Raw genomic sequence first — 26,672 nt, 5'->3', positions numbered from 1 at the left:
TTATTCCATAATCAACTTTTCCGTTAAGAGATTTCTCAACACTCTTTTCTGGTCGAAGCCGAAAAACGAGTTTAATCCACTACTGTTTGCAAAAGTTTTACCGGCGGCAATATTTTGTAATATATTTCAGCAAAAAGAAGAAACTTTCTTCACATATGTTGATGTATTCAGTGAGCGACGTGCAATTTATTTTCGTACGCCTTCCATTCATTCCTAAAGCGTCACATTAAACAAGGCTTAACTTATGCCGGATTGTTGTGGCCACTCGCCAGTAAAATATTTCCAATGAGAAAGTAAATTGTTGATGGCAATGGCGATCGGCAATGTGAAATCTTGAAACGGAATTGACCCCTTATACTCCTTAAACAAAGATATAAATTATTGTGATTTTGTTTGAAATTTGACTGCTTAAATAATAATATATTGATGTCAAATTATTAATATTTAAATAGAAACAAAACAGCATTTATTAAATGCATTTATTTTAGTTGCATAAGGGAGATATATACATTGATATATTAACAGGCTATTAAGCTGTAAAAATGCTACTAGCTATTGTATTTAAATAAAAATATTTAGTGTGGTCTCTCCTACGGAAGAACTGGTCTATTCATATTGTCCTTCTCGGGTGCTACTTCTTGGTACTTAGCCCCAGAACCAAGGGAACCCTGGAAAAAGAAAAAATGAAATTTTTAATTCCGAACCTAAATTTTAATACAGGTCTAATAACATTTTTAAACGACTTAATGATTCGTATTACAGAAGTATGATGTTTAATAAGGATATTTGCATAGTTCATGTTTTTGGCCTTCTAAAAAGTAAAACTTTCGAAGCTTCAGTAATTATTCGAATTCCATTTATCCAGATCGATACAAGAAAATATTTAAAAAAAAAGAACTAAAAAGCACACATTTTAAAAACTTTCTTGACATGAGAACTCTGTGTATTTGTTTCTAAAAATATGATTCCCTTGAAATTCATATTTAATTCAGTATATATAGAGTGCCTCAAAAGTCTCCTGACATACGGTAACTCTTATTATGAGAGTTATAACAAAATGTAAGGGGGAAAACCGTCTCCAAATATGATATTTTAAATCTAAGGTGAAGGATTTTTTTTTTTTAATCCGACGAGCCGTTTAGACTGTAAACTCTTTATGCCCCCAATGTTAAATTAAAATGCAACCTTGCCATTTACCTGGACTCACAATATACAGTGAATGGGGACATGTTTCAAATGGCTTCTGGCCATCGACACGTTAGCGTAAAGGGCAGTAATTTCATTGATTTTCCTTGTGGCTCAGGTAAAGCCACACGTTGCATTTTCATTTAACATTTGGGCGATAAAGAGTTTACAGTCCAAACAGGTCGTCCGATTTAAAAATTCTTTCACTCTAGATTGAAAACATCATACTTGAAGACGGTTTCGTCTCTTTCATGTTGTTGTAACTATGATAATAACAAAGTTACTCTATGCCAAGGGACCTTAAAACACAATGTATTTAAATGAAATTTATAGTATATGCTTAATTGTTTGTGGTAAAAGTGACTTTATTTCGAACATATACTAGGAGAATTAAACGAAAGTAATATTTAGAAATTTCTTTAAATCTCGCAATATGATGTTTTCTGAAAACTTCCAGAATTATCAGGATTAAGTCCAGAATTCCTTAATCCTTCAAATTGGATTTTCCTGTATTTTGAAGTTAGTTTTAAAAATGTACAACTTTCTCCGCCAATCTAATGGTTAGCCCCGCGCGCGACTTCAGTTCAGTTGCCAGTCGAAAATAATTGAATGCGATATGGTAGTTCTGATTTGACTGTAGGTTCACTAGCGCTAAGAAACAAACACTATACTTCAACAAAGAAACTAATAGTAAATCATAATATGCCAGCTCAAAGGAAATGCCTTTTAGTGTTTGATTAGAAATTCTTATGTTCTGTCGTCCCCCTTTGAAGTCAAGTGGTTTACGTTCAAACTTTGTATAAGAATGGTCCCGGTTCATTTCCATTGAGTTAGATTGTCTTGAGTACTAGTCCTAATAATGGTTCAAATTATCCTTTAACCTGTAGGTTGGGTCAGCAAAGATATGTTTTATTCATCTTACTCACTCACAGTACGATCAAATTGAATGTTCAATTATATCAATTAAGTGTTAACGAATTTTATTTTATTCAATCTAACATACCCCAATAGGAATATCCAAATCCGAAAGTGTTATCTCCTTTGAGATCATCTCCATTCTTTGACAGCTGAGGGTTTCCTTGTGGGTTAGCTACTTCTTGTGGCGGTGCAGGAAAAGCCACGGCAATGCAAACAAACACTGCCACAAACACAAGAAGGGACTGAAAAGAATAAATAAATAATTAAATAATAAAATTCTATAAGTGTTTTATATTCTAGAAGTGTTCCTATTGATATACGATCAAGAATATTGGTTAATACTGCAGGAATATTAAAGAAAAGTTTGTGCAATTTAGAAGTGTATTTTTAGGTAAAATATATCCTGTACTTGATGCAAGTTATCATATACGTATAAGAGTACAATTCAATAGTCTTTTGACCTAAAAATTGTTTTTCTTACGTTAGGGACTGTGTTACTTGTACTATACTTTGTACAAAGTTCCATTGCATATTTTTGTGTACAATATTCCTAACCTTTAAGATTTCTTAAATTAGTATTGCAATAAGTTTATACAGGGTGTGTCAAATGAAACTTTCTGATTTCTTTTCAACACTCAATGTGAAACAAAATGTAAAGACACTTTACAACATACACAGGGAAGCCATCGTGCTTTCCTGTACTATGTACGAAAGGTATACAGTATTAACAGTACAGTACAATTGTATCTATTTTTGCGGGTGTGGCGGGGTGCACTGTGGTCAATGTTGGAGCATTTACTTCTGATGCGTGGAGTCTTTGGTTCAATTCCCGTCAAGTAAGTTTGTGATGGACAATATCACGTTAGTGGATTTTCTCGGTTACTCTCGTTTCCGTCACAATCTCGTTACAATAAATATTTCAGTCATTATTCACTTGCCTTAATTATATGTCTATAGGGCCTATAGGGCACAATCGTTTGACGTTAACCTAAAAGATTTTATTTCATTTCATTTCCTATTGTTATTTGATGTGTTCTAACAGTGATTACTATTCGTAAATTTTGTTTACCGGGACAATAAACCAAAATTTTCACTAAACCGGGACAACATACCAAAATTTCCACTAAGCCGGGACAATATACCAAAATTTCCACTAAACCGGGACAATGTACCAAAATTGTCATTAAACCGGGACAATATATCAAAATTTCCACTAAACCGGGACAATATTACAAAATTTTCAGTAAACCGGGACAACATACCAAAATTTCCACTAAACCCTGACAGTATACCAAAATTTTCACTAAACCGGAACAACATACCAAATTTTCCACTAATCCAGGACAATATACCAAACTTTTCACTAAGTCAGGACAATATATTAACATTTCCAATAAATCTGGACAATGTACCAATATTTTCACTAAACAAGGACAATATACAATATTTTCACTAAAGCGGTGCAATATACCAAACTTTTCACTAAACAGGGACTATATTCTAAATTTTACGCTAAGCCCGTATAATATACCAATATTTTCATTAAACCGGAACATTCTATGAAAATTGACAATACATATGCACTTGCTTTATGCTGAAGTAGCAGAAAGAACTAAATGATAGGTCACTACTCACCCAAAGTGAGTGATAGAGAGTACGTTTTTTCCATTAGTTGATTAATATATAATACATAAAACACTGTCGATGAATAATACATAAAAGCAATATACTTCTTAAAATATCCTAGAAATTAATTGAAGTTTTATGAAAAAACGGGACATTTCAAGTTTTGAAGTACAGTATTATTTGAGGTGTTACCCTGGAACTGTTCCGGATAAACCGGGAAGTCTGGAATCCTTATGCGAATTATATCTAGTTCTATTCCAGGCCATTGGACAGAACTCTTAAAATTAAACGTAGACAAACTTTCCGAGACGAGGCATCACTTTTACGATATCTTTTTTTGAGACGAGACAGCCTCCGGAATTCCTAGGTTCCTCGAGATCTTTCCATTTTCACCCGTCTCCTATCGCCTACGGGGCTGTTATAATGGAATATAAAACTACAGATTTCGTCATTTTGTACCACTTTAAATTCTACTAATGATTGACAAGAATTCTTCGGTTTCTGCAAACCAACTCGTCAGCTTTGTTGAACCAAGAGAAGTAAAGATGTCTCCTCTGCAACACCTGTTTTCACTAGTTACTTTTTTTTCATTCTTCTGTTTAAATCTATCAGCGATTGTGATATTTATGCATTTAGAATGTTTAATTCCCATCTGTTAGATTCTACAATTATTGTTAGCCTCAACAGTTGTAAAATTCCACTTAAATATTATTTTTTTCGTAAATTTTTGGTAGATTCCACCATTATTCACAAATTTGAAGCAACGTTTCGTAATATTGGTTTTCATTACTGGAAAATATTTTTGGCTCACGCAAATAGTGACGACGCTAGAGGAATACGTCTCCCTTCAGCAGGCATTTTGTAATCTAGTTCAAATAATTTAAAACGTATCGTATTCGGTATCGGAAAATAGGTGCTCACAAATTTCTCTGCCCCTCCACTTCTCCCCAAGAAATTATAGCTGGGCTCTACTCGCAAGTTACTTTCTTTCACATCTAACATTATTTAATTTAAACCTCGGGATTATGTCGTTATCTTTATGTCCTTAGCTCCCCCAATCCTTCTGTTTCCTACACCACTGTTTATAGATATATCTTTGCTCATTTATGGAAAATATAAGTTCTGACACGTGTCCCTTATAGGAAATATAAGAAAATATAAGGGATATCCTAAGGCCGGTCACACATTTACCGGATGCACGATAGCCAAGCCGAGATATTGCGTGGGCCTGCGGAGAGAGAGGCCTAAGTGCATTGACCATGTGTTTGAGTCATAACTTTGGAGAGATCTTATTCCAGGATCTAGCACCTGCTCCAATATATATATAGGGTGTTATAGGGTGTTAATGAACTATACACACAAACTGTAACAGGTGATTCCTTACATCAGAATAAGAGAAAACGTTCATATGGACCTATGGGCAAAAGTGCATAGTTTGAGAGCTAGGGCTGTCCAAAATCGCCAAAAAGTCAAATTTCAAGTAGTCCTGTTTCGAATTCGAGAAACTATGGATGGTCGTCTTTATCAACGTAAATAAAGTCGCGCATACGTAATCCAAAAGTGCATATTTCAGTAATGTTCAATGAGTGTACAGAGTTTTACATGCATGGCGAAATTTCCAGACAAGCCATCAACCGAATTTTGAGATATGCTCTGAACTTGTGATAGGTCTAAAGTAGGGAAACGACAAGCCTTGATAGCAGCGAACACGGAATTCTTTGACTCGAAATCGAAAGTGTTAAGGATCGACAGCAGCGTGGTCTCGCGTACTCAGGAAAAAGCATGCTGCAATGTTTTCTTTCACTCTTATAAACGAAGAAAACGTGAAATATAGCCTGAAGAAATACATCTCATCACACGTTATTCCGAACACAAAGAAACATGGAGCTGCCAGTTCCTAAGACTTCCGACTCTCCTCCGAATCACTGGATGTCCGCTGTTGTTAAGGCTTACCTCCTGCCTACTTTGGACCCTCCTTGAAATCATGGTATATCTGAAAATTCTATTGACAGCATATCTGAGAGTTACACCCTGTAAGGAATACGTCTACACCTATTGAAAATTGACGAAATATTCACTTTTGAATTGTGTATGCGTGGCTCCCTTTATGCTGATGACAACCCTCCACAGTACCTGGAATTCGAAATATGGTATCTTGAAATTTGGCTTTTTCGTGATTTTGGACAGCCCCAGCTCTGAAACTATGCACTTTTCACCATAGATCCATATGAACCTTTTGTCTTATTTTGATGTGAGGGATCAGCTCTTACAGTTTATCGGTATAGTTCATTAACACTCTGTACATATACGGTACGAGGGTCTATTACAGTGATCACTGTACTGTACCCTGGCTGAACTGTTTTGCCCTCTGGTCAGTGTGTGTGGACGATCTAATAGATGCTAGTGCTATTTTCTAACAGTATGTGAAGTGAAGTTTTCTTGCTTCATATTAGTGGTAAACCAAAGATTTGTGGAAGCATATCAGTAGTTTCCGTTTTGAGATGGTTTCACACAAGTAAGACTTGAAAACACTTTTATTTTAATTGAGATTCTAGGTGCAAATATTTCTTGATGAAATTACATCGAAAAATTAGTATTATTTTTAAATAGATAATATGGTAGATAGATTTGACAGATAGACAGGTGGATATGGATAGATAGATAGATAGATTTCCTACTCACCCTGTCGATCATTTTAAGGGAAAGTTTTCCAGGTATTTTCACCAAGTACAAATGCTAACTGTCATCGAACTCATCTTTCTTTTATTTATATATGGTTCAAACTGTCCTTGCTATCTATATTAACAAAGAAATTTAATATAACTTTATGTTTTATTAAAGCGATAATTGATGTGAGCATGGGCAGTGATGCATAAGTTTCCAAAGGAAATAATACTTCAAGCATACTCATTGCAGTTTTTCATCTAAGTAATTATTATGGTTTGTTTCTGATTAAGATATATTAATAGATACAATTGAAATCCTTCACGCTTTTAACATACGGAAATTGTCCTTCCAAATTACGTGATGCGTAATGAATTTAAATAATGTACTGTTTATACGAATGTTTAAGAATAAACATAGCATGAAACACACTCGATTAACTTCAATTACAATGTAAATTTTCAGACACTTCTACGAGTGTGTGAAATCTTATAGAACTTCCCCGTTTGTCGACATGCATCAGAGCAAACATATTAGGGAAAACCTGCTTTCTTTGCTTTTAGTAAATTTGATATACCAAAAGCTTCCTTATTTGCTCTCTGTCCGTTCGGAAGATACAAAATATCAAGAACTCCGTGATGGATCACCACCAATTTTGGCCAGGGTTTAGATAGGCGCTACCTTCTCTCTTAAGTCTCTAATCAAATGACCATTGCAGAAATCAGCCACGTTTGGCTTTAATGTAGACTGTAATATAGTAAAAACTGTAATAGATAGCGAGAAGCGATTTTCTGTAATCAATTAAGCGTCCATTAAAATTTTACAGTGCTAATCTCTCTACTAATACCAGAAGTGTTAGAAATTTACTAACGCTTCCGATCTCTATATCAGACACGATGAGTGATCCTTACCCTTTCAGAGCTCGGAAGTAACGTATCCGGGTAGTGTTGGTTAGCTAAGTCCCCACCCCCACCCATCCGTCTCGTAGTGGACGAGAGCTCCTCCTTGGCTAAGCGGTTAGCGTATGCGCCTGTGGCGCGGGAGACCCGGGTTCGATTCCCGGCGGGAGCTCATGGGGTTCGGATTCCACGTTAATCAGTAGGTCCACGTCTCATATAGCCTCGCTGCTGAAAAGGGACGTTAAACTCAAAATCAACTGAACTCAACGTATCTAGTGGACGAAATGTTGACGTCTGGGATGCCGTGTCATGGCCAGTCTCATTAATTTCCGCACAAGATCTGTGCAGAAAGAACTCATCTCTAATACTTACTGGATTTTTCCAGAAAAAAAATACTTATTACAGCACCCTGCAATACGCGCGCGGATTTTTGTGACGTGGATAGTCGCGCGGGCTACCACAGTAGTCCATTTTTTAATTTTATTATGTTGCATAACTTTCTTAATATTTCTATCTTTCTTGTAGAGAATTGTATTTATAAACTGTTTTAAGGATTTTATACACAATTTGAGAAATATGTTTATTTTGAAAGCTATGTATATACAAATAAGACCAACACCACTCATTTTTTCAAAAGTGATACACGAATAAGACTGTAAAAATTAATTGTATTTAGCAATAAATGGACGAATCTGGCGCATTTTAAACTTTCCTTCATCGTAAACATATATGTTAGAATTCTTTAAAAATTAAATATAACTTTTCAAAAAATTTTACAAAGCTTACAAATAAACGTATTATTCATAAAACATATACCTTTTCAGCATAATCATTTTCTGGTATCAAAGTTTGATTACGATTTTGCATAATTATACATATGGTATTTACACTCATATATTTTTCTTTTTATGTTTCCCTATTCATGTCCTTCTAAGCATGTTCTGCACACAAGTGATGAATGGTCATGAGTGGTCAGTGCACACTTTACTTCAAACATTGACCACTCATCAAAAGCATCAAAATACCAAATAAGGGCACGTACAGTCTCGTCTGTAACTTTTGCATCACGGTTATGAACAAATCTCAATCTAACACTGTCAATGTAAATATTGGTATAATCAACTATAAGTCTCAAAATGTTTGCATCTAAAAGTAGTTCTATACATTCAAGTTACGACAACACAGGCCTAGAATCACCTTTAGGTTCTGGAAAACGAAGCACAATATTATGAGCATGAGTACCGATATTACGAGAAGTGTTTTTTTTTCCATTCAAGATTCTCATTTCCTAGATAATAATTTACTTCACAACTGTCTTTACTACAACCAGGGGTGCACACAAAGGAGGGCTATGACGCAAACTGCGTCATTGAAATATTTGGGGGAGGGTTAAAAATCTATATAAATATGTTTGAGGGATTGTAAAAATTAATCGAAAAGATTTTTTTTCATGGAAGAACACCTACGGATAGACAGTTGAGGGGGGTGCGTCATGGACATGACGGGGGCCACACTGACCACAATTATCATCAACAGGCATCAGTGATCCCTGCCGCCCGGAATTCTCAGTCACATCTCCTGAATTTTCACTATTTCTTGTCCGAAAAATGTATTTCTGTGGTCTCAAAATGTTCACTATCGCCATCTAGAAAACATTCCTCATCAGAATTGGGATTTGGCAAACTCATTGACCATCTGATCAACACTCAAACTATAATAAAAACACTTTGACGTTTTGGAACACTCGTGATAGCAATAGTGGCGCGGGCTACAGATGTAACCCATGAAACTTTCAAGAGAATAACAATGAACTCCTTTCGATTTTACGTTTGACCACAGACTAAACACGCAGAATGATAGTTGATAGAAAAGTACACAGGCACCCTTTGAGTTAGCATCTCGAATTACTTTATTAGCAAGGAAAACAAAAACTCTGGGCTACAATAGTAGCCTGCGCGCGTATTGGAGGGTTAAAAAATTCTTAACGAATCATTATGTGATATATAAATGAACTCGTTGGATCTGTTTTCAGGATAATCGGAACTTTTTTTTTTTCAACCCTTCAGTGCTTAAACCAACTTTGTTTTTGAAGACAACTAGAAAATTTGAAATCTCCTGAGAGCATCTTAAAAAAAAAACGTATGTTTAACCCTTTAGTGGGCAGTGTTGCTCTCAAGCAACACCGCATTCTATTGCGTTGTCCACACGAATTATAACTTCAGTGATCATTTAATTGGCATTATTGATTTCATACAATATTCATATACAGGAATTGCGGATCGCTTTTTTACATACTTGTAATCTTCGTCAACAGAGTATAGTATAACGCGCCCGTAAAGAATCCGGTCAGCAGGAAAAAAAAACCTTCATCAATCGGGCGCTTTGGGTGCGGGACATCTAAATCTTCTTTTATACAAGATCTCAGCTCAATCCTCCCCAACAACCCTTACCTTTTATTGGTTCAATCAGTGTTTCTTTCTCCTTCAACTTTCAGTAGAAAATAGCGTACAAAAATTCGGCTGCAAAAATATAACACAAACATACATACACACAAATTCTGGAAATAATCACACCAAATCCTTGATTTTATTGTTCCAAAAGTAGACCCAAATAGTAGTTCCAAAAATAGTAGGAAAAGATTATATTCCAAAAGTAGATAACAAATATATTATTAGAATAAAAAACAAATAAGCAAAATGCGTATTTGAATGCGATGTGAATCAACAAAAATTCCAACGATTAATAAATATATATATATAATATGACGTATTTGAACGTTACGTTAATCAACAGCAATTCCAAGGAGAAATTTAAATCTTTTATTTAATTCTTTGTATATATACGAATTCTTAACAGTTCTTAAAGCTATCTAGTGACAATCTGAAACAAGCAAATGTCAATCGATACTGATTCACAAATTAAGGGGGGGGGGAAACCTCCACCTAACCTTATGTATTATATAATTGTACTTTAATTTCTTTCTTTTATTGAAAAATTTGAAAAGCAAATCAAGACTGTATAGACAAGAGACAATATATATGAGCGGTCACGCCACACACTAATATCAAATGGTACTGGGATTGATCCAGTCAATTTATTAATATTAAATTTTTCAATTATTCTCTTTCTAATACAAAACGTAGTATTTCCAGACAACAATGTAATGTTTCTCCTTCTTCCAATGCTGAAAATGTCATTACCAAGGATCGAGCTGAGATTTATAGTAAAAAAATGGTAATTGAATACGATAACGGATCAGACAACTTCGCATTTATCGAACAACGGAAGAATCCTGCTTAAAGAACGAATACTACTAGACAACCAACAAGAACTAATGAAAACATATCCCTAACAGTTAACGAGGGTCACAAGGAAGTAAAATTGAAATAGTTCTTACCTTCTCAATAATGGTCTTATACCTTTCGTTACCAACTCTGTCTCGCTGTCCTCCTCTGAATGGAAATCGACCTTCGTTCTGGCTTACTAAACCAACTCCAAATACCACAAATAAGTAAGAAAAGACGTAAGATACTATCCTCTCAAAAGGAATCAAATAACGTATTCAAGTAAACGGAATAAAGTGGAGTATTCGAATTTATATCGAATCCTGCTGCAATCAACGATCTGGTAATATAAGTAGTTATCCAAAAATCATTCACTTTCAATTCTTTCTTTTCAATACCAGAATTGAATTGCACTAGGAATTAAAACAATCCCTTGATTTTCACGACCCCACTTTCTTGCTCCACTTATTTTTTTTTTTTTTACGAGAGTGTTTCGGTTCACTCTTTTTTTTTACTCCCAGATATAACCGTTATTAATAATTATTAAACTTTGTCTCCTTTGAACCAAACATGCAAAATTCTCACGAAGTTACTAATACCGATTGCACAAACTCGTGTTCGTATTACGATTTCACGTTTCCTCTTGTTCACACTAGCCTCCATTAGACATCTTCACACCTTTCAATTCCGAGCGCAACTCACCGTCCGGGAGTCCGCTACGCCCGGAGGAAAGAAGAAATCAGTGTTGCCGTCTGGAAATACTATAACAATATATCACCTTTTATTTTTCTCTTCTTTTTAATCGCCAGGATCTTTACTTTTTCAAAAATTTTAAAAATATGTTACAACAATTTTTCTCTCTTTCCTTCGATGTTTTACAATATAAGTTATATTATTTTTAATTCTTCTGATTTTGTAATAAAAGTCGTCCTGACGATTTTCCTCCAACTCAGATTCAGTGGCGGCTTTTGTTACAATAGTCAAAGTTTGAATTGTAGAAGCTTTATTTCCTACCTTCCGCTAAAGTTCATTTTTTAATTTTTTTTTATTTGTTTTTTCTTGCTCTGTAGGGAAATATTTCAATGAAACTGTTGGTAATTACTGTGAGTATTCTTGATATTTTACCATAGTAGGGCAATGCTGCTCAGTAGCTACACATAAGACCTATTTTATGGCAATGTTGCTTTGAAGTAAACATCCTGTATTTTGTAACAAAAATACAACAATACTTTTAAAAAATACGAAATTATGATCAAGAAGACATGGTTCAACCATAAAAGCAAACTAAATGTTTTAATAGTAATGCTATCAATGCTTGACCAATAAAGGGGTTAAAATTTAGTGTACACAGAGAAAGAATAAGGTAGTGGCGGACGTAAAATCGTATGTTACATTTGTAAATCCTGTAGTTTTTGGACTTAAAGTACAGCAAACGTATACCTAAAATGCATGTTTTATAATACTTTTTGTATAAGTGTTCCTTCTGTATACTATTTCCGTATGAAACAATATAGGCGGTCAGGACCTCACATACAAATGGACGTATATGACATATAGCTGACGAAGGTGACATACAAATATGTATGTAATATAAGGAAGACTGTTAGATATCAGGCATCCTGCAACGACATGATGTAAGGGCAGTGCCTATGCAGCATACGGATAACGCATGTTCCGTACTGATTTATGTAGTAAGGAAAAGGATTCCGTATATTTGTACAATATACCGCTATCCCGAAAACGGATTTTTCTCAGTGTAGATATGTTGAAAGGTGTGGCTCCCATTCGTGTGTACATACATCGAAATAGAAGTTTTTCACAATCATCCTTTTTTTCTTTCCTTTCATCATTCGAAAGTAGAAAATAAAGACAATCGTGAAGCTAAAGAATGTACACACTCCATTATATCTAAAGCAAGAATTATTTACAAATTTAATACTGAAAAATATATTTTTATCAGACTATTTAAATATGTAGACATGCAACATGGGATCAACGTTGTCAGCTTTTACTTCCATATTGTTGATTGACTTCAAAACTAAACAGAGGTATATCCAAAGGTGGCAGGGTGTTGCAAACCATTTCATTCAAATGGGATAAATTATACAAAAAGTTATTCAGTATTATGTATAGACATACGTAAAGACTTACACGTGCGCGCTAACTTCAGTTTCAATTAAGCATTAATATGAATACATTAGCAAAATTTATAAACGGAATTCATTTTCTGCCAGTCACTAGATGATGGTCTCAAATGAAGTTGATAAAATTAATTGCATGCATTAATCCCTTGTTGTTTTTGTATATCTACATTTATTTATACCCAGTTACGTTTAATTTTAAAATGAAGATCGTAAGGTTGATTCCTAATTAGTAACGAGTCATTCATTTAAATTGGTCATTATTCTTGCTGTAATAAGTATAATATTTTAGATAATCCTTATAGAGTACTTGTATTAATTACAGAGTAATGATACTGATTCGCTGGCAACTAACAAGGGAAGAGAGGAAGATGGCTTAAAGAACTAATGACACCTATCACAGAACTGTAATAAAAATTTTCCGAATGCATATACTGTACGAGGTATATGAATATACAAGGTGTCCAGAAAATCCGTTCCCACCTCTAGAATCGTGAAACAGATGCCAAAACAGGAAAACACGTATTAGATCATTTTAAAAGTACAACGTATCAAAGGCAAAAAGTGTTGTATCAGGGCCACCCGCAGGGTCCCAGGCGGGGTCCAACTCAAAAATTGCAAATGATAAGGGAGTCAAGTAGCATATCGCTGGAAACGGGTTGGGAAATGAAAGAAGACGGAGCAACTCTCGACTCTCTAAAATTACCCTGTGCAAAATTGCGACCGGTCAAAATATCAGCAAAAACGTCATTGTACTGTCTCTGACTACCTTTATAAATCTGAAACGGTGAGACAGATGTCAAGACAGGAAAATACGTGCGTCATCATTTCAAAAGTACAATGATTGAAAGTAAAACTATTTGTCCCATGATCCTCCACAGAGTCCCTGACGGGGTCATACTCAAAATTTTCAAATGGCAAGAGAGGTCAAGTAGTAGATCGCTGAAAACTGTTGCGATATGAAAGAAGATGGAACAAGTCTCTACTCTCTAAAATTAAACTGTGCAAACTGGCAGTCGGTTAAAATGTACATCATCATTTCGATTCTCCGAGCGCATTCGCTTTCCATTTTGCATTTTACCGAGCGAAGTAGCTCAAGTGGTAGAGCGTTGGCTTCGCATTCGGGAGGTCGCGGGTTCGATTCCCGTTGTCGACCATCCTGATTGGGGTTTTCCAGGGTTTCCCTCAATCCTACCAGGCAAATGCCGGGATGGTACCTACTAAAACGCCGTGGCCGATACCTTCCCAAATCCTTTCCATTGTTGTTGTTGTTGTTATTGTTAGATATCCAGTATAAAATGGCCTCTGAGCTGTATCTGGTAATCGTTAAATAAAATAAATAAAATTGGCACGTTCCATTGTGAGATATTTGCACGTATTCGCCGTTTCAGGTGCAAGAAAGATTTTCTTTGTTTGAAGCATTTTATACTTGATATTCGAGATAAAGAACATAAGTACTGCTATTGTACACTATATGTTACCTCAGCGTTTCCCAACCTTTTTCAACTTGCGGCACACTACGGGTCTAACTTGAATTCTCGCGGCACACTCATGGGTATTATTATTATTATTATTATTATTATTATTATTATTATTATTATTATTATTATTATTATTATTATTATTATTATTATTTGTAAATAGAAAATAGCGTCGTATTTGTTTTCTTTCATTACTGACCTCCTTCTCACAAAGAAGAAAGCTCGATCACTGATTTTCCTCCATCGTAATTCATTATACTAACTTTTCATTCAAATTAAAAAAATAGAAAACAATTCCAATGAAATATAGAACTCAGTCTTTTAAAAAATACACTTTCTTTTTCGAAGAATGTATCCAACCTTTCACAAGGAAGATAACTAAATTACGAACGAACAAACAAATCTCTTGTACTTTTAAAACATAATTGCGGTAATTTGTATGAGTGTTTGCTTTGTCGAAAGGATAGAATGAGATTTTAAAATTTTAAATTACGAAATAATCTGTAACAATAAAGAAACAATAATGGTCATAACAATGATAATTAATACTTTTTTTCAACATTAAAAATGAACAGATAAGTAACACAGTGTGAAACTTATAATTTATTAACATGATTAATATAAGTCACAATTTTAAATATTAATAAAATTCTGTTTTCGAAATACAATCTATGTAGTGGTAATGTATGTACAATAATATATTACAATTACAGTATTTTTTCATTGTAGAGGTTCACAGTAATGTGAAATTTAAATACACATATTTCCTGTCTTGCAATTAGGTTCCTATATAATTAATAATTTTGTTTTCATTTCCTCGTGGCACACCAGCGGCCCATTCGCGGCACACCAGTGTGCCGCGGCACACCGGTTGGGAAACGCTGTGTTACCTAGTCAGTTCTATGCTCAAAGATGTCAAATTTATGTCTTTTCTTTTCTTTATTTCTTAATTTTCTTTTCTTTTATTATATTTATTTATTTAGACATTACAGGTCCGAAAGAGCAGAATTTCACAAAAGGGGCATTTCTTTCTTTCCGTTGAGTACAAGAATTAAAGTGAAAACAAAATAAAACCCGACTACAGAAAGAAGAACTAAAAAGAAAGTTTGCACAGTGTTATCGTAGAGCGTGAAGACTTATTTCATTTACTTGCATTTAACAACAGCTTTCCAACGATATGCTACTTGATGCCCTTTTGTCATTTGAAAATTTTGAGTACGACCCCGTCTGGGACCCTGTGGAGGACCCTGGGACAAATATTTTTACTTTCAATCACTGTACTTTTGAAATGATGACACACGTGTTTTTCTGTTTTGACATCTGTCTCACTGTTTCAGAATGTTTGGGGGGTGACCATAAACTTTACAATGACGTTTTGCTGACATTTTGACCCTCCGCCATTTTGCACAGCGTAATTTTAGAGTCCAGACATGTTCCGTCTTCTTTCATTTTCCAACTCGTTTCCAACGACGTGTTACTTTAACCCCCCTTACCATTTGTAATTTTTGAGTTGAACACCGCCTGGGACCCTGTGGATGGCCCTGGGACAACGCTTTTTACTTTAATACGTTCTACTTTTAAAATGATCAAATACGTGTTTTCCTGTTTTGGCATCTGTTTCACGATTCTAGGGGTGGAAACGGATTTTCTGGATACCCTGTATATTCTTATAACTCGCACAGTATATGCATTCGGAAAATTTTTTTACAGTTTTGTGTTAGGTGTCATTAGTTCTTTCGATTGGTGTATAAGCCATCTTCCACTTCGATATATAATCTCCCTCTCTTCCCTTGTAAGTGTTCCGTTCATTGTTTTAATATGATGTACATGATGATGAAATGGTTATGCACCTTTTAGAAAAAAAAAACAAGTCTTATTTTTTACATTTTCTTTCAATAAGTGAAATCTGTTTTTGCTTTTGACACAAGTGGACATCACTAACCATGTTGTTTGGAATCCTTTTCAATGTTATCTGTGAAATATTACTAACACAGCAATGACTATTGTCTTTCTATTCCGAAATACCATGTGGACAAGTGATGCAGGTGGACATGAACTGTAGATTGTAGTGGCCATTACCAGTTTGAGATCAGTCTTCTTGGAAAACACTTCCAAGTAAGTGTTCTCAGCTGTGGGGGTTGCGGCATTGATTTGTTGAGACCATGTGCGTTCCAACAGTCTCAGTTGACAACCACTTGTAACAAATTCTCTAACCATTGTCACATACCGTTCAAAGGTCTCTGCCTCTTTAAACACACACGAATAAGTAATACGGGATAGCAAATGCTAAATTTATGAGAATACAGGTGCAGCTTGTTCAGTACATGTGTGTTTTTCTGTGTTCTTCTGTAGATCTTTTACATCAAAGCATAATCAGTACTAGTACACAAGTACTAGTGCAGATGTACTTGTCACAGAATGATTATACACTGTTGCAACATATAGACTGCTGCTCATTTATTCTTCACCTAACAAAACAAAAACAATTCATAAGATTCTTACAAGGATACATAACTTTTTCAACACTGGTTTATTATCTCTTAATTTATAAAATGTTAAAGAAATGGCTATTTATTGTGGTTTTTATCACTAACCTATCTAGTGGTCCTATCAAGTATTTTGACACTTGGGACTATAGTGAGGACATCATTTTCTCAAATGGCTAAGACGTTTTCTTTATAGTGGTTTCTGAATATCTGCTGGGCTTATTGGATCGTTTTGTGAGATCCTTGTTAGTACAAAAAAATCAGGTGTTGAAGCGACTATTTCATTAAATATTATCTATGTGAAAGGCGCCTTAAATATTTTCTAGTAATTGTAATGTTTAATATAATGTAGCGGTAGTATACCGTTTGTTAAGTCTTAAAAATCAGTTCTTCAACAACACGCAAATGTTTTTTGAAAAATACTTGGAAATAAATGAAAATTTAATAGAAAAACAATGTTTGTAAAATTATTTTTTAAAAAATTTAACATCACACGAATATCTCTTTTAAGTTAAAGAAGACAGATGAGAAATGAAAGTGAATGATTGTGAAATATTTTTTTTTGTGCTCTTCCACCGGAAATCGAACTCGGGACCAACTACATCAAAAACACACAGACTAGCCACTAAACCAATGAGAGGGTTAATAATGGTTTGGATGAGGTTAAATGACGAGATGTTCATTTTGCATCGGGTTTGCGACTGTCAGTATGGTTGGCAATCACTAAATTCAATAAGACAATTTCCCGTCCCGCCTTAATTCTAAACAAAGTCATGTGTAACTGAAGCATTCTGATTTACTGTAGGTCTACCAACGCTTGTACTCCTCCGCAAAATAGTTCTCTGCTCTTAATTATTACTTGTACTATGAAACAACCAAACAGAACTATCAGATCATTATAAATGAATAAAAGATAATATAGATTATTGAATAATATTGCAATCCAATATGCCTAATGAAGTAATAGAAATATTACATTGAAGCATGAGCTGCGACAATGACGCCATTTCAACTATATAGCTGCGTTCCCCTCTTTCTTATGCGAGTACTCCGTACGAAACAGGATTGTCAAATTTTCGCATGTAACATTTGCTTCCACTGTGCGAGAGTGGAAATGGTATATCACTAGCCAATTACATTATTGAACAGCGGAAGGATACAAATATTGTTTTTCTCTGTTTAGAGGAAAGGTAGAATCGATAATAGAGCTCGTGGTTACCAACCTGGGTAAAGCCTTGCATTCATGCAGACTTCTCCTACTTAATAACTGCAATGAGGCTTTCTTTCACTTGATATTGATTTCAATTACTATACCTGAGTCCGGCCTCCCTATTTTAGGGATCTACAATATGATTTATTAGGGAAGTTACGTTATTTCTTTTCCTTTTGGTTCTGATAAAGGGTTTCACTTGGTTTCAGGGTGTCGATTGATGCATATTTATGCTTCAAATATTCTATTAATACGTTTTAGTTGTTTTTGTGTTAGTGCTCATAATGGCATACTTAAAGAATTAAAAAAATGAAACTGAATAACAAAAATGTGCTAAAATCAACCGACTATTCTAGATTTTTTTTTAAAAAAGTATTCCAGTTTCTAAAATAGTTTTGGAGCTCAAGAGTTAATTATGAGTTTCAGAGTAAAATTAATTCCTTTTTGAATTCGTTCAGTTCGAAGTGTGGTATTTATCAAAAACTAACAAACTGACTGACTGACTCTATGGCTTGTGGAATCCGGATGTTCGATGCAGCGTTCACAAAAGCTCTTCACTGACTTCTATTCTTAGCCAACTGGATCCAGTTCTACTTTTTATTCCCATTCCTGCGAGATCAATTCTAATGTCCTCCTATCTGCGCCTAGGTCTTCTAATGGTAATTTTCCGATTGGACTTCCAGTTAAAAAATTTTGAAAGTGTTTCCAGTTTCTTTCATTCTGACTACATAATCTGTCCAACTGAGCCTCCTACACTTGATGATCCAACAATGTTTGGTAAACGGCATAAATTATGGAATTCCTCGTCATGAAGTTTCCAAAATTTCTCATTTTCGTTTCTCTTGGGTCCGAGTATTCGCCTTAGGATCTTGTTCTCAAATACCTTCAGTCTACTTTTTTCCCTCAGAGTAACCGACCATGTTTCGCAACCATACAACACAAAAGGCATGATTATTGTTTTATACATTTTAATCTTCAAATTCATCGACAGAATTCTGCAAGACAGGACATTTTGAACTGAATAATAACATTAACATTCAAAACACTGCAAAGAGGACTACGCGCTTGTGCCCTCCCCGGGCAGACCCGCTTGTGCCGACCAGAAATTTTTTTTGTCCACCAGTGGGTGTTTAATCAAATGAGTTTACCAGTTTTCCTGTTTAGCCAATGAGTTGGCCAGTTACCTAGTTTGTTTAGCCAAATGAGACAAGCGGCCTCCGCATGGGCGCCTGCCTGTCGCTTCAACCATTTAATCTAGCACACTGTTCACAGCCTGCCAGCAGCTCGGGTTTAGCGTAGAGATGGCCACAAAGTTCCTGTTCCTACGGAACTGGTTCCGCGAGTAATCGGTTTGTGGAGATCCGGTTTCCAGACTCGGTTCCGGAAACGGATCCAGACCTGGATCCGAATCCCAGGTACCGGAACCGGATATTGGGAACCGGTCCCAGATCTGGATCCAAAAACGGTTCCAGACCTGGATGCAAAAAACCGTTTCTGGAACCGGATCTTCTATAACCGGATCCGGTCAGAGCCGCAAACCGGTTCCACCAGAAACTGGTTCTGGCCATCCCTAGTATGTACTCAATATGAAAAAAGTAAAGCAAAATGTATTTAATCACTGACAATCACAGATAAAAGCATAGGTAAAAAAAAAAAAAGATATTTAATGTTCAGGGTATTCAAAATAGAAACAAACTTCTTGCAGATTCTTTATTATTTTACCTACTGTATAACACATTGTTAAACTATGTGTATTAGAAAAGTATCAAATACAATATTAGAATTGTAATATGTAGATTGTAGATCCCATGTTTTCTCCGATCATAATCCGATGTTCAAAAGCCATTTAACTTAAAATATAGTCAGTTAACCCCAGAACCATGGAAATCCTACAAGAAAATAGATACAATTAGTAATGAATGCATCTATGATAATAAATTAATAATATAAAAATAAATATGTTTTTAATCCAAGTAGCTAAATATTAATTGATTTTTATGTTGACATGAGGTATTCCTGATACTGAGAGCAAATGCAACATAGGCTTCTTTCCAAAAAATGGACTTCACACGATCAAATAATTGTGAAGTTATTTTAAAGAAACTGTGGAAAGAGGAACGACATTTACAATCTATACATATATTTACAAGGACTGGTTGCCACAGCACACTTTGGTACTACTTCCTGAGTGCCTCAAATGTAATTTTCGGGCGTTGAGATTGCTCTTAATTTTTGTTGTGATCACTAATACTATCCGGAACACCCTATATGATTATTAATTTCTATCTAGTAATAATTTTGTGTCTGTCTATTAAGATCAAAGTAATAGTGAATGTCATTTCTCACATATGATTTTACACAGCAAACATTTAATATAAATAAACCTATCTGTGGGTCTATTATTAACTTCATACAGTACTCTTCAAATCAAGAGAATTATAAGCAAATACGGCTGTATAACTAAAGTAAGTACTCACCCCACATCATGTTAGCTGTCTGCATGTTTTCTCCTCTCTGTTGTTGCAAAGGAATTCTCTGAGGATATGGTATAGGTATGGGCCTAGGAATAGCCAAAGCAATACAAACGACAAGGGCAAGGAAAACGAAGACCTGAAAATAACAAGAATTATTACTATTATTACTATTATTATTATTATTATTATTATTATTATTATTATTATTATTATTTGATATTCTCATTCTAACTTGTAAGACTTGACAAATTATCTTGAAAAATATCCAGAAAACGTAACGTTGAATAACTCATAAATATATCTACAGGTATGGCAGATAATTTATCATTAACTAGTTATTAATATGTTAGTAATTATAAGCGTATTTATATTGTAATTACTTATTGCGTCCACATTAATCATTCTTAATCTAGAACTTACTTCGTACATTTTAATTAAAATATTTTGTGTGTAATTTAACCTGTTTTTTTTTCAGTTTCATGAAGTCATCAGTTTCTGAATTTTTAATTTACTTTCTCAGCACACAATATTACTCTGTGTTGGGAAATATTGCTCAATCAATTAAATTGTTATGTTAGAAAAGGAAACTTAAGTTCCTATCTGTAACACATGTGAATTAAATTTGATTCCGTGAAATTACTGTATGTGTTGAATGTTTCTAGTAAATTGCAGAAATGTTAATCAGTTTGTAGAATTGATACGATGTGATCTTGACGACGCATGATTGAAATGAAAACGATAATTTCTTGATTCTGTGCACTGTAATGCCTCACTTTATTTTTAAAAAAAACAGATTTAGTGGCGGATTTACATCGTTAGCAATAAAATAAGTATATTTCCACCCTGTAGAACGACATCTTGTAGCTAATTGAGTGCTTTCCATGCACTATGTTCCTCAGCTAAAAGTATACCATATTTCATTATTTGCTTGTGTTGCACTGTGATTCCCCTTGGTTTTCATGCTTTTTTTTTCCATAATAAAGGTCCTCTTTACATGATATACTTAAATGTAAACTTTCCTTTCTCTCGTTACCTTCTATACAATTATCTTCTTAATTACTGTTGAAAGTACTTTGGTTTCTTAGCTAATTTACTCTTTAGACTTAGTCAATTTTTACATTCTTCTCCATAGCCAAAGTTATTTTAGCTGTAATTTTAATTACAAAATTTTCATACACAATGTGTTCTCCAATTCTGAATAAGTATTACTCTTTAATTTTTGATTTTCACGAAAGTTAAGATTTATCTCTGACTAAAAGCCAGTTATATTAGATTAACTTTTGTTGGTCACAAATAAACCAGTTGAATTGATTACTTAGCACTTAATTCTATGACGTGGCTTCTTTGTTAAATATGGTGTTTAAACATAAGAAGTACTGTACTTGGTCGCCCAACTCCAAAACGTCTCTCTTCTACTTATAGATTTTTTTTTTTTTACTTTTTACGATTTGTTTGTTACTGCCACATTTAAGGTAATTTATCCTCTTTAATATGTTCAAGTATTTTATAGTTTGTATTTCACAAAACTTATTTTGCTTACCATCAGATGTAGAAATTATGTTGGTAAAGGAAAAAGTTGTTTTTCCTAAGATTTTGTAAAGTGAACAAGAAGCGTTTTGAGATTGTGTTTTTTTTCTTTTTAAAAGAAAAACTATTAACACATCTACAATGCATGCATTCGAATAAATCTGATTTCAGGATATTACAAATAGGAATTTAAAAAAATAACTTACCTTTGCGAACATGGTTGTTTCCAGAATTGTTTTCTTCTTGGAGAAGATACTACTTATGATTCAATTTCAAAATTAACCATATTTATACAATGATTTATCCTTGAAAAGTTAATACTTCATATACTGCTAATGATTCATATATTAATTTACCTGTTAACTTTGAAGAATAAGCACTTATTAGTTACATTCGAGCAAATACGAATTGTGGTTGATTGTTGATGCATTAACAAGGAATTATGTTTAATTATTTTCTCTTTTTATCATGTAATGGCATTTATTAGAATTAGAATAATTAGAAATTAATTACACTAATAATGATAAACATTGTAAAAGTGAATGAAGGCTTCGTTTTCAGTTAAGATCTTTCATCACCTTACCCATCACGAACTTGAATTAATCCAGAAATATTAGACAAAAAAAAAAAAAAGCAATACTTTGAATAATACACTGTTAAAATATACTTTCTTAAATCTTAGAAATCGTTTCTTATTTGTGCACCTAAAATATCTTTTCTTAGAAGCAAGTTTGAAACTCTTATTAATGAGAATTAGAGAAAAGAAGGTGAGGTTGTACAAAGCGGAAGGAAAAAATCTACTGTTATTTCCTCATGAATGAAAATAAACAAATCTCATTTCTAAGAAAATATTGTCTCGGTGCACAGATAAGAAAAGGTTTCTCAAATTTAAGAAAATATTTTTAACAGTGTACAAAATCTTTATATTGATATCCTCAACATATCTTGAAATGTCATCTTGATTTGGCCGCGGGCATATTTTTTTTGGAGGAGAAGGGAGAATTTTAGTTTTTTTTAAAAATTATCTTGAAAATTATCAATTTTTCGTAGAAAATAGTTATAATCAGGGCCGGATTTAGCATTTTAGCGCCCCTAGGCCCAATAATGTTTTCCGCCCCCTAGTCTGGTTAAAGTTACTTTCCTAAAAACCTTTATTAAAAAAATATATCAGGCCAATATGTTAATTGCTTAAACACCAGCAATTTTATCATTGCAAGTTTTTTGAGGAATTTTCTTGGTTCTGGGCTTAACAAAATACCGTTAATGTATTAACAAAAGATTGGTAAATAACTTTGGTTTTGTTCAATTTAACCATTTGGGCAAATAAATATAAAAAAAACTCTGTAATACATTATAAAATAGTTTTAATCTCGTAGCGGTACTCGTGGAGCAGTGATTTGAACATTGGCACGCACACGGCACATGCGCCCCTAATCACTACGAGCAGTAGCGCCGAGCCAGCCTAGTGACAGTGGCAATACGATGCGTAGAAACGACATTCCTTCAGCCAGTTCTCCCGTGTTTGAGATCAATGTTGCGACGAAGTTGATGCATAATGTTGAAAAATAGTTTCTTTCCAACAATTAGGCATTATTTGTTCCTATGAACTTCAAAATCAGAATGCTTTATTAGCCTGATTTTTTAAAATCAATTCAAAAAATATGTTAAGTTATGGGTATTTATTTTTATTTCTATATATTTTTCAAAATTTTTCTCTCGGCCGTGCGCCCCCTGGGAGCTTGCGCCCATAGGCCCGGGCCTATTGGGGAATCCGGCCCTGGTTATGATGAAAATTGCAGCTTATAAAAATGTCCTTACACTTTTCTCGAAGAATCAATCGTTTAATAGGTCCAGACTGAATTATGTTTGAACAGAAATAGGATTAAGTTATTAACGTGGAACTGTAGAATATCTGGGCAAATGAGCATCGACGGAAAACATGCAGGAAATAAAAAAAATAATATTTTGAAGGGAAAAATTCACCTGTGATAAAATTAACACATTCTAGCCCCACGGGAATGGGATTGGGGAATAACTTCGAAACCTCAAATTAAGATACCCTAATTTTTTATTGCAGATTCGAGTTCTACGAGGAACAATAAGTAATATTTGTTAAAAGCATTGTTCTCGAGTGATGATAGATGACACTGTAATAACTTAAAACAAATTTCGTAAGATTTCTGCAATTGACAGACTCCTAGACCAAGAGAATTAGAAAAAAAGAGCAAAATTTGAAAACAAAAAAACCTTCTCAAAACATAAAGAACTGAGTAGCAATAATAAGCAAGCTGATATACTTTTACTTTGCAAAACTTGGGTTTAAGTGTTGTCGGTAGCTTAGTGACCTCAAAAACTATGGATTTGACTTTAATCACGCTCATTTTTGTCAGTTTATTTACCCCCTTCTTGTTCTACATGAAAATAAGGCTAAATTAGGTTTAAAAACAGTATCGGTAGTGTCACTATACACCTCAGTGAGCCAGAAAATTATGGATTCAACACTAATGTCGTTTGTTTGGGATTATTTTCACGTCACAGCATTCACACTTTCCTCGTCCACTTTTCAACAAATCTCCCGTCAACAGTGGCGTCTGATTTGTCACAATTGGAACATCTGCAACCTGACATTATATTCCAGCCGGATGGGGCACTACATCAGTGGTTCCTAAATGCCTGTCAATTTTTGGATTAAAAATTTCAGGTTAGATTGATTCAACGAGATGGTCAGATAAGGCAGCTGCCATGATCACCTGACGTCACACAATTAGACTTCCACTTATTGGGTTTTGTAAATGATCATTTGTATCAAACCATGGTTAGAGACCTATAGGAGTTGAAGACACCCACTCGCAATGCATTTGAACATATCACCATGAAGAGAAATTAAATACCGACTAGACATAATCTGTACCACTAGGGGTGCACGTTTTTACGTGTATGAGGTGTATGAGGTGTATGAGGTAATGAGACTTAATGAGTTATTTTGTCACATATAGGAAACCGTTTGTTATTATCTACTTTTAAATTTATTAAAGTGTAAATCTGTGAACAAAATATGGGCATACGATAATTTTTACCATAATGAGCAAACAGTAAGCGTTTTAGTTCATCCAAAGAGTTTTCAGCTGCATTGCCTGATAGGAAAATTTCTTATCAGGCAATGCAGTTGAAAAAAATCATTGGAGAATTAAATTATCTGCATGCTCTTAATATGACTTGGAACCTATAACAGATAAATATTTCGAAGCTTGTTTGGCAGTAGCCTTTGGCGTGGGAGACCTGGGTTCGTATTCCTCGTTAAATCAGTAGGTCTACGTTTCGTATAGCCTCGCTGCTGAAAGGGAAGCTAAACTAAAAGAAATTCATCAATCATTGATTCTTTGTCAGTATCAATGTTAGTCGCCAGAACAGTCAAAATATATTTGAACTTCCCTATTGATGTATCAAATTGATCAAAATGGGGTAACTGAGACGTGTTTCGTTGAGCCTAAGTAAGTAACGAATGCATCTCAATAATAGTTTGAAGAAAGAGGATTGGAGAACTCAGCTACTATTTAATAAGTAAAATTAAACTGAAAGCAATAAAGGAATTAAGAAATGAATAATTACAATAATTATATAACCTCTATTATTCCTAGAAATTACTACATACAGAAAAATATCCGACATAGTATTTCTTTTAAGACAACACAATAGCTAACCTGTATTTATTATGTATCTACTGGGAAATCAGATATTTGAGATTTAATCTGACCCAAAGTTGGTAACTTACAGGATAATTTATACATAATTGGTATTGTAATTATTATGCTTTTATTATAATCCTCTATAAGTTATGATTTTACCAATTCAAAATGTAGAACGAGAAACAAGTGTAATATTATATTTGTTAAGAAAAGCTTTTAAGCAATGATGCTTTCAGGACGTGATCTGAGGGAGAATTTGAGACCCCTCTCGAGCTAAGAAATTTCCGCCTTCAGGACCATATATTCGATCGTGCTCAATGTGGACTACCAATGTTTACCCTCCACCCGCATATTGAAATTCCCCCCGAGGATAATTTTCTGAAGTCACCACTGTTTATAATTAGTTTTTCGTTACAAATCAGAGGATAATGGAGTAGTGAGTATACTTCATTTTTTTTTTTTTTTTTAGGTATGGATTTAAGATTCGCAATTCATATAATGTTCCGTTCTAATCGAATTTGAAGAAAAGAAGTTTTCAATGAGTTACTCAAAGAAATATTTTCAGCCTCCGGATGAAAATAGGAAGACACTTAAAAAAATAAACAACTTGCTACCGGGTTTGAACACACAAACATGTGATTGGTAGTGTATCGACCCAAACCACTTGACCGTTTTGCATGCCTTTGCACATCTTCTTTTGCCTTTTGTGAAAGCAGTTTACTGTTCCATACTCGCTTTTGTTTATTCCGATACGACTATGAGTTCTTAGTAAATATTTGGACGTTACAGCTCTTGCATTGTATAAAAGTGTTTTTAGAATAAATCACAATCGATATTATGTCCTAATAACATACGTAAAACAGGTTGAATTCGTGAAATGATTGAGGTTGGACTGAGCGTAAATGTTTTCATAGTTAGGAGCCTGGATATGCAAACCCCCTTAACGTGGGGATTTAATTTTGTGAAATTTGGTACTAAAACGTAAAGAACTCACACCATTTCTGAAACGGTCGATCATGAGTGACGAAAAGTGGATAATGTACGACAAAAATATGCAAAAATTATTATAGCTGAACTGCACAATTTATGGC

General features: G+C 34.3%; 2 long non-coding RNA genes across 2 annotated transcripts; both read right to left on the bottom strand.

Moving 5' to 3' along the window:
- Window positions 1-483: 483 nt before the first annotated feature.
- Window positions 484-6,523, bottom strand: LOC145691671 (uncharacterized). Its single transcript, XR_014132484.1, has 3 exons — window positions 6,412-6,523; window positions 2,189-2,345; window positions 484-668 (listed from the first exon to the last, which is right to left on the bottom strand). It is a non-coding gene; the product is annotated as an uncharacterized LOC145691671 (long non-coding RNA).
- A 13,074-nt stretch (window positions 6,524-19,597) lies between these two features.
- Window positions 19,598-22,141, bottom strand: LOC145691670 (uncharacterized). The gene is made up of 3 exons (XR_014132483.1): window positions 22,102-22,141; window positions 20,372-20,504; window positions 19,598-19,783 (listed from the first exon to the last, which is right to left on the bottom strand). It is a non-coding gene; the product is annotated as an uncharacterized LOC145691670 (long non-coding RNA).
- Between the last annotated feature and the right edge of the window lie 4,531 nt (window positions 22,142-26,672).

Source organism: Thermobia domestica, chromosome 8 (genome assembly GCF_964235325.1).
Source record: "Thermobia domestica chromosome 8, izTheDome1.hap1.1, whole genome shotgun sequence".
NCBI classification, from domain to species: domain Eukaryota; kingdom Metazoa; phylum Arthropoda; class Insecta; order Zygentoma; family Lepismatidae; genus Thermobia; species Thermobia domestica.
Note: the sequence above shows the minus strand (reverse complement) of the source record. Positions and strands in the feature narration are given on the sequence as shown.